This window comes from Ursus americanus, chromosome 25 (genome assembly GCF_024610735.1).
Source record: "Ursus americanus isolate L20-20 chromosome 25, mUrsAme1.1.p, whole genome shotgun sequence".
Lineage (NCBI taxonomy): Eukaryota > Metazoa > Chordata > Mammalia > Carnivora > Ursidae > Ursus > Ursus americanus.
In genome coordinates, this window is record NC_142151.1 from 16,663,152 (window position 1) to 16,673,249 (window position 10,098).

The window sequence follows — 10,098 nt, forward strand, 5'->3', positions numbered from 1 at the left end:
ACTTTCATCAATGTCTTATAGTTTTCAGCATGGAGATATTTTTCGCCTTCTTAGTTAAATTTATTCCTAAGTATTTTAATTTTTTTGATGCTATTACAGATAGTATTGATTTTTTTATTTCTTTCTCGGAAAATTTGTTGTTAGTGTAGAGAAATACTACTGATTTTTATATGTTAAGATGTTAATTTTGTATACTAAAAGTTTATTGAATTCATTAATTAGATCTAACTGTTTTTGGTTGAATCTTTAGGATTTTCTTTATATAAAATCATGTAATATGCAAATAGAAACAAATTTACTTCTTTCCCAATTCTGTTAACTTTTGTTTCTTTTTCCTGCCTGACTGCTTTAGGACTTCTGGTACTATGTTGAGTGAGAGTGATGCAACACCTCCATGTTTTTCCTGATCTTAGAGAAAAGCTTAGTCATTTGTTGTCTTACACCATTACTTTGTAGACTTGTGTGCATGAAAGAAAAATAGAAAGATATGTATCACTTCAATAATTTTTAGAAGACCAAGACAGAATGTATGCTGGGATTTTCCCTATGGGTTGGGCAAGAAAGAGAAAGCAGAATAGTGGAAAAATCTAAGTGTGTTGCTCAGCTTGGGGGTGGTAAGTTTAGAGATAAGCACATGGAAGCTGGAGTGCTTTCAATTGCAAAGTCAGGCCAAATGTGGAATAGACAGAAAAGATGTGCCTTCAGATTCAAACAAATCTTTACTCTCTGTCAAAAGAGGAGCAACATAGCAATGAGCATCTGGTCAGATAACAGGCCAGGCACTAAAGACAAGCTTGGGAAATCAGAAAATAACCATTGAGTAATAGACATTTTTGTCAGGGAAGCCTTCTCTAAAGTCTGGAATGAAAGCAGGACTCTAGACATTGGAGCTAGCAGAGGGGAAGAACTCAAGAATTCCAATGAGATATATGTGACAATCCAGAATTGAGTCGGAAAAATGTCATGCTCTAAAATAATTCCAATCAGAAATCAGGACAGTATGATGTAACAGCAGGAACCTTAGACTTAGAAAATGTAGGTTCTACTTACCAACTGAGTTATCTTGACAGATATTATAACCTCCCCGTGCCTCAGTTTACCCCCTGGTAAAGTAAGAGGATTGGACTAGATGAACCCCAAGATTCCAGGAGAGTGATTTAGGGATTTCCTAACCAAGGAAATGCATATTTGTCCCAATCACTGGAGATTTAGGACCATCTCAGAAAACCGTACCTTGGTGTAAATTAGTTAAATATTAAGGTTCTGTGTAAGATTTCATTGAAACACAGAATTATACTTAAAAAAATAGTTTGAAAACCTCTTGAGCTGATGCTACTAGAGTTTGTTTTCATTATATGAACATGAGAACCAAGATTATTTCTCCTTCTTGCAAATAACCCTAGATGATAAGTGTTTTGTATTTTGTTGATATCATTTGAGAGTATTTTGTGGGGAAAAGCCTGAAGTACCTTTGTCAAGAGAAGTAATCAAATACTTGAATTTCTGATCAAATATATTTATTATTGTATTTTACATTAAAAAAGTAATACATATAATGGTGGACATTTTTCAAAAACAGAGATAAGTAAAAGAAAGAAAATGGAAATCATATAGACGCCTTTAGGCAAGAAAAAGACAATTATCACCATTTTATTTATTTCCTTCTAGTCCTTGTGCATGTGTGTGTGTGTGTGCACGCACACGCACACACACACACACACATTGTTCCTCAATGAAGTTAGAGCCCTATATTTATATATTGCATATTTAGGGGTGAGTAAAAATAGTCTAGTGGGAGTGTTAAAATAATATGAAAGTAATCAAATTATAAGATAATGTAAACATACCATAAAGGAGGTAAATATAATCTCCTGCAAAAGTTCAGTAGAGAACAAAATCACATTTAATTTGGTAAAAGCCTCAGAATTAAGGAAAAATAGAAGTTAGGTTAGGCTATATAAATTTTAGACAAACTGAGGTGAAAAGAAGATATTGTCAGATAAAACAACAGAAGAGAAGTACAGCAACGGAAATAGGTCGAACATGTGCCAGTGAACCAACCTGAGAGTAAGCAATACATATAGACTCTTCCCCTAGTCTTCTGCTTTCTCTGCCTGTCCTGGAATTTCACATACAGTTAAGATATCAATAATTTGTATACTGGCCCCATAAGCTATTAGAGTATTTTGTCATTCCTAAGCCATTGCAGACATTGAAATTCTGAAGGATGGAAGTTTCACGGTGTTGACAGAAAGTGTCCTGTCACTGTCTATGTGGTGCAATCTATTTTCAGATCTCATGGGAAGCGGGAAACAATTCTCTTTATCATTATAGCGGGTTTAAACCCCATCCCTATCTTTCTTATCCCCTGTGAGTGAGAGCTGAGATGGTCACTGATCTTACAAAGAGATGGCAGGCAGATCATTGTCTGCAGCCCATCCGTGCTTGAAGATCATATTGAAAGCAAAACCTTTCCACAGAGGTCATTTATAGACTTCCATATACATGGACTGCTCTATGAGCATGTGCCCAAGTAAAGACTGAGACTTCACAGTAAAGTTTCTAAAGCAAGATGCAGCAGAGTTTTGCTGGATGAAACTAGAGTAGAATATGCAGAGAAAAAATTATTCTGGATCAACTTCTTGCCAGTTATTGAGTAATCGAATCCAATTATTGCCATATCTTCCCCAGGAGGAACGGGAACTGTGGTCAGAGCCTGCTGTATGTTCATTGTGTGTGAGTGGTTTAACCAAGTCGTGGCTGTGCTCAAGGGCCCTCTACATTCTCAGTCTGTTTGTTGGAGTCCTGCTCAGTACCTCTCAGGAGTTCCAGAAGGAAAATCAACTCCCTAGGACTTTAGAGAGAGTGGGAGACTTTCCTAAGAGTGTATGGGAAAGGAGAGAGGAGGAAGGTTGCATTACCTACTGTGTCTGAAATCCTGATGAAAATCCTTACGAGCCACATCTGCTCTTCCTCCGAAGTTCCTCTGCTTCACCAGCCATCTTATCTTTCTCAGCCCTTTGCCCTATGGCTCCTGCTGACCTATTGGCTCTGGTTTGTAAAGTTTCTGCTCTAATAACCCTCTGCACTTTTTATCTCTCTTCTATCTCATACAGAGTAACTTAAACGCTCTCTTTCTAGTTGCCAACTACTTTTGAGGGTGTCAAGAAATTGTAACCTAAAAATTTCCCTAACACAAATTTCATAATTTTACATATGTATACTAATTTATTATTTTCAAAATGTCTGCTTAACAATTTCCAACAAATCCTTTATACTCTTTTCAAAGAAGGAAGTTCAAGTTCTACATAAGTACTTCGTTGGGTACTATGATAGCTGGGTGCAGGTCCAACTTACCAAGTATTACATCAAGATTTTCACCCCAGAAGTTGACCAAATGAGGTAAGAAGACCCAGTCCATTTCCCCACATTTTACTTTCACTGCCATATGATGCATCCTGCAGCTGTGATCGGAAAGGTAGACCAGTGGAGACCATTGTTTCTTGAATCCTATCTTGAATTTCTAGGAGAGGAGTGGCGTACCAGAGCTGTGCTCCAGAAATTCCAGACATGCAGAGCTGGATAGGATATACTGGTGGGGAGAGAGACCAAAATTGGAGAATCCCCTTTAAAAATTGTAGTAATGTCTCTGTGGTCACTTGAAAGGTACCCTCTGAAGGGGACCTGAGATCATTTTCCAAATTCTACGATAGCCTGGAGGAAGTATTTCCTTTGTTCTGGACAATTTGTTATCTCTTATTTGGTTTTCCACCTAGAAAGGGACTACTTTGTAAAGTAGATCCGAGGAGTCTGACCAATAGAAAGGCAGAACTTTCTCTTTTTACTTAATAAATCAGAATTCTGATTTATAAAGCAGCAGTAATAAATCTGTTAGTATGAATTTATTTTGGAGAACTTGAACACTGGCCTGGGTCAATAAAAAAGAAGTATTTAAAGACAGAGGTATCTGAGAGACATCTTTGTCATGCTTCCCATCCTTCCCTCTATTTTTCATGGTCATAGAACATTTCAACGTCATTTAATCTCTGTTCTTACGTTTTTAAACCTATGCAAAGAAGGTAATGCCTGTCCTAAAGTGTTGTTTTAAGAATCGAACTATCAGTGGAAGATAAGACCCTTGGAAAAAAAGTGTTGTAAAAATGTAAAGGGTAAATGTCAACTTTGAAACAGAAATTGTTTGGCCTGTGTTCCTGATGGGCCATGCCTGGCTGCGCTGAAAGGGTAAAATACATTTAATTTATAGAAAATGTATGTCCCTGTCTATTAATGCTTGCTGTAACATGCTCCATTCTTGGGCTTTTTGAAATGTGAAGAAACAGTTGTATTAGATTTACATTATTTCTAGGATAAAAGTTTTAGTCGGTACAAATTGGTTAAGCCCATAAAAATTTCCTGGAATAATTGGACAGATGTCCAACAATGATGAGCCAAATCAGATGTTTTAGTGTGGGGTAAGCTGCTTAACTGACTGTATACAGTCCTTCTTAGCATTTAATAACCTCCATGCCTGAGCCTCCCATTTCCAGCCCTCATGCCAAACCTCAGCCTTGCTTAAAAATCTGTATTGTTGGGGTGCCTGGGTGGCTCAGTCAGTTAAGCATCTGTCTTCGGCTCAGGTCATGATCCCAGGATCCTGGGACCCAGCCCCACATCAGGCTCCCTGCTCAATGGGGAGTCTGCTTCTCCCTCTCCCACTCCCCCTGCTTGTGCTCTCTCTCACTCTCTCTGTCTCTGACAAATAGATAAATAAAATCTTTTTAAAAAATTGTATTGTTGCTACTACTGATATATCTGTTCTAGAAAGAAACAGACTTTTGTTTCCAGGACTGTCAAATCAGGAGCTTTCACGAGAATACAAAGATTCACTCTATTATTGCACATCATAGAACTCAAGCCTGTAGCTTGAAAATAGAAGTCTTTGGTGCAGGCATTCGCTTGTTTGACAGTTCTGTTCTAAATTTTGAAACTACTGGTACTGTAAAGTGCCTGTCTGACAATGGTGTACCAGGGCTTAGTCATGCAAAATAATTATTGTTCACGGTTCCTTAGCTGAAGTCAATAGCTCTGTGCAAAACACAACATAATGCAGAGATCTAAAGTTACTAAATCAAAACTGAGAAAAAGAAGAATTTTAAACCCGTTTGGCAGAAAAGAAGTAGGTTCTACAAGATTCGCCAAGTGATTTCTCTCAGCACACGGAAGGCTCTTGTATTTCTAAAAGAGGCTCCATGATAGAAGTGATGGTGACTTCTGTTCGTACATTATGGCAATTGTGGTCAGTAAGCTTATATGATGTGAAAGAAGCAAAAGCAATTATGGGAATATTAGCAAATGGTGCATCGTGCTTATTTTCTAAACTTGAAATAATATTTTCAGGTTCGCTTTGGTGAATTCCGTGTTTTAAAGCCTCCAATATCTCATCTACACTGAAGGGATTGATTAAAAGAACCTAAATTATATAACTAAATTGGAATGTCAGAGTGGAATGGAATCTCATGGAATACCATGAGAGAGTGTAGTGGTCTCTGCTGGAAAAGTCAACATTAATCCTACAAATGGAGAATTACGTCTCCATGTTGCCTGAAACATTTGCCAGAGAATCTTGGCAAGATTCGGTGTTGCTCTTCGACACTGAAAGGGATGATGTCCTTCTAATGCTTGGCAGACAATTGTACTTAAGAATATCCCTCTTCCAGGAAAAGCAAATAATATCTACTGTTTCTGTGGAAGAGGCAGAAACAGAAACTAAGACTTCACGGTCTTCTCTGAAATATATCTACATTTTCCTTCAGTACTTTCTACCCAATATTAAGATGGAATTGGTAGAGGTGACCATGTAATTATCTTAGGCTTAGCTCATTACCCCTTCTGTGGAGTTTATAAAATTTTAAAAATGCCTTTGTTATTGAGGTACGATTTGTACATAGTAAAGTACACAGATTTTAAGTGTATAGTTCACTGAGTTTTGATAAATGCGTACTCTCACATAACTGATATCCTGACCATTTCTATTACTCCAGAAAGTTTTCTTATGCTCCTTTTCAGCCAATTGGCACCCCATCCCACCACAACCGCCCACTTTTCTCATTTCTGTGATCATAGATTAGTTTCATTTGTCTTTGGGCTTTATATAAATGAAACGTGTCTTGTTTCTTTTACTTGACATAGTATCGAAATTCAGCCATGTTACTATGCGTTAGTACTTTCTTACTATTTTTTGAGACCTAGTTAGTATTTCTATATAAATGTTACCACAGATTGTTTTCTCTGCTTCTGCTGATGGATATTTAGGTTTTCTCAGGCCTGGGCAATGACAAATGAAGCTGCAAAAAAATTCTTAAACAATTCTCTTTGGGTCTATATGTCCTCATTTCTCTTGAGTGATACCTCAGGGTGGAATTGCTAGACGATAGCCTCGATCTATGCTTATCTTTTGCAGAAACTACAAGCCAGTTTTCCTAGTGTGGGTGTTCCATTTTATACTCTCACAATCAACGTATGAAAATCCCACTTGCTTCACACCCTCATCAATATTTGATTTTGTCTGTCTTTTTAATTCTTGCCATTCTAATGTTTGGGAAGAAGTATCTCATTGTGGTTTTGATTTGCATATCTCTGAATACTAATGACATTGAGCCCGTTTACATCGGCTTCTTAGTCACATAAGTTCTTTTGTGAAGTATCTATTCAAGTCTTTTGCATATTTTTTCTATTTTTAATTGTATATTTTTGTCTCTTAATTAGTGTTATAGGTGTTCTTTATAAATTTTGCATACAAGTTCTTTGTCAGATAAATGTATTGAGAATAGTTCCCTTCAGTCTGTGCTTGCCTACTCATTTTCTTAATGATATTTTTTGACTAGAAGATTTCAGTTTTGATGAAGTCCACTTAATTAATTTTTTTTTCTCTTATAGATAATGCTTTTTGTGCCTTGTTTAAGAAATCTTTGCCTACCCCAAAGGTGTTTTCCTGTTTTCTTCCAGAAATTTGAGTGTTAGTCTTTAGGTCTATGATCCATGCTGGATTAATTTTCATGTATGCTGTGTACAAGTACATTTTTTTCCCATATGGCTATTCAGTTGTTCCAGCTCCATTTGTTGAAAACTTTCTTTTATCCACTGAATTGCTTTGGTGCCTTGTTGGACATCAATTGACCAACTAAGTCTGATTCTATTTCTGGACTCTATTCTGTTCTTTTGATCTGCTTGTCTATCCTATAGCTTTACCATATTCTCTTGACTTGTTTCATGAGTTTTATTATTTTTTAGTCCTGTTCCTCTCCCTGTGGCTCCTTTTACGTCCTGTAGGTATTAGGCTCAGAGCTTATTTTAGAGGTTGGTAAAACTTCCAAACTGCTCTGGATCTCAGAGTGCATATATATAAAATAGGAAAAAATAAGAACTCTGTTATAGGATGGTTGGGAGAGATAAATAATCTAGTATCTTTTTAAAAAGCATATTATAATTCTAAAATAAAATTTGTATGCTCAGGGGAGCCTGGGTGGCTCAGTCGGTTCAGTGTCTGCCTTCGGCTCAGGTCTTGATCCCAGGGTCCTGGGACTGGGTCCGGCATCTGGCTCCCTGCTCAGTGGGGAGCCTGCTGCTCCCTCTCCCACTCCCCCTGCTTGTGCTCGTGCTCTCTCTCTCTGTCAAATAAATAAAAACTTTAAAAACATTTGTATGCTTAGAATGTTGCTTATTTTTATTTCACTTCTTGGTTCCCTTAATCTTAAAAGTTCTCATGCATGCTGACGCAAATCTTCAAGAAGGATATGCACCCTTAGTTTCAGGTTACAGGGGCACTTTTTCTGTGGATTTAGAAAAAAACAAAGATCTAAGATAATTACAAGAAATGATGGGCACCTGATCCCCTCCCACTTACAGTAAGCCTTGTCTTGTGGTAATGGCAATCCTTTCTGATATTTCTCCTTTTGGGGCTTTTTAAAAGGCAAGAATTGCTAGGCTGCAAATGCTTTATTCTTCTAGACCTTTCTGATCTGATCCCCCTTTTCTTTGTTGGGACAGCTACTCTGCTGAATGACCTTTGCTCTTCCACCCCAAATCACTGACCTTTTAAACTGTTTTAATATTTACTAGGGAATTACTTGTCCTAAAGCTTGGGTCAAGCTTTTCTGAAAGATTTTATTATAGACTTAAAATGATGGTGAGGAGAAGGGTTCAAAGTCTGAAACCCTCCCTTTACCCAAAATAAAAGCAGCTGGATAAAAACTCTTTCTCTCTGTACTCATCTAAGAGCTTATAACAAAGATAAATAGAAAGGGTAAATTCTTTACTGCCCGAGTTCCTACCCCAATCAGCATTCTCATTTCTCAATTGAAATATTTTCTTCCTCAAGTTTGGTGGCCTTTGTACTGTTTTTGGCCTTTGTGTTTACTAGATTATAAACTCCTCAAACAAAATTACTCAATGTTATTTATCTTAGTTTCAGATTTTAGCATGAGGCCAAGTGCCTTGTATTCACTTCATAAATGTCTTTTGAATTAATTTATTACTGTTAAGTGCTGATGTTGTACTGAAGACAGTGTCACATATATAACAGACAGGCAATAATTGTTCACGGTTTATTGCTAGCAGGAACTCAGGATTTATTCACTGATCAGTTAAGTTTGAATACATCTTATAGTTAGAGAATCAGATAAGTCAGGTGCCCCCTTCTTTTCAAAAACATGTTAGAACTGCTCAACTGGAATTCTGTAGATCAAATTATTTAATAATAGCTTTCTGTACCTTTTTGTGTAATGTTATGGTTTGGGCTGTGTCACCACATAACAAAGAAGAGACTCATCTCAAAGTCTGTCCTAACCGGGATAGTGCTACGGGCGGGTTCCAGAGTACCTTACTGAGATAAGTAAATAAATACAATTTTCAAAAGATATAGACCTGAAAATGAAGCACCACTATCTTCTGATGCTAGATTTCCCAATACTCTACTGATAGGCTTATACAGAAATTGTTCTCAGGTTTGTGGTTAATTTCTGCTTCCCAGAGCAAACTGGTAAGTCTTACTTCCTTTTTTGGTAGAACACCAACTCGTCTATCAAATCCTAGACAGCTAGTCCTGAGGGCCCCCCTTAAAACCTGAAGGAGGTAAAATTAGGACAAAAAAAAGAAAGAAAAAAAGGAAGTATACCACGCAGCAGGTGGTAAATGTGTAAGAAGTATTACCAGGGGAGAAATAACATAGATTGAAAACATAAATCCTTAAACAGTTTTAGATAAAACCATGGAAGCTAGATCCATAAATATTTTTGTGGGGACTAGGAAGCTTAGAAATATCCCTAATCTAGATATTGATGTTAGAATAACCACGCCCTCCTAAAACACTCCCCTGAAGGTCCCTGTAAAAACCATACTGAGCTGATTGTGTAATGAACTGATCCAATATAATCTCCTCCAATTCCATTTTGGACTCTGAACATGAGGGGACAGAGTGAGGAAGCAAGCTGTTTGGGATTACAGGTTTAGAAGACTATAGGTGATCTTTCCTAAACGTTACATTGTGTCCGTGCCAGCCTTTGCCATGCCCCTGGTGCAGGGAAAGTGAAGTTCAAGGGAAGGTAATTTTATGAATGATTTCTTTTTTTAAAATTAATTTTTTAAAAGTTCCATGATTTATTACTTGCGTATAACACCCAGTGCACCATGCAATAAGTGCCCTCCTTACTACCCATCACCAGCCTATCTCACCACCCCCCAAGCCCTCAGTTTGTTTCCCAGAGTCCATAGTCTCTCATGGTTCCTTCCCCCTTCAGTTTACCCCCCTTTCTTCTTCCCTTTCTTCTCCTACCGATCTTCCTAATCAGGTTTCCCCCCGTAGAGATTTAAGTCTTCTATAAAGCTTTCAAAATTCAACATTAAAACCTTTTTAAAAAATTTGTTTCCAGCTCAATAAAAGTTAACCGCCTTTTCCTTGCTCTCCCACTCGCGTGCTAGAAAAGTCGGAGGAAACAGAGGTCGGATACTAACCGCGAACATCCCCGCCCCACTGAATAGGGGAAACGGGAAGAAAGGCTTCCACGAGGCGCCGCAGGGGGTCAAAGAAGGGAACCAGTGGGC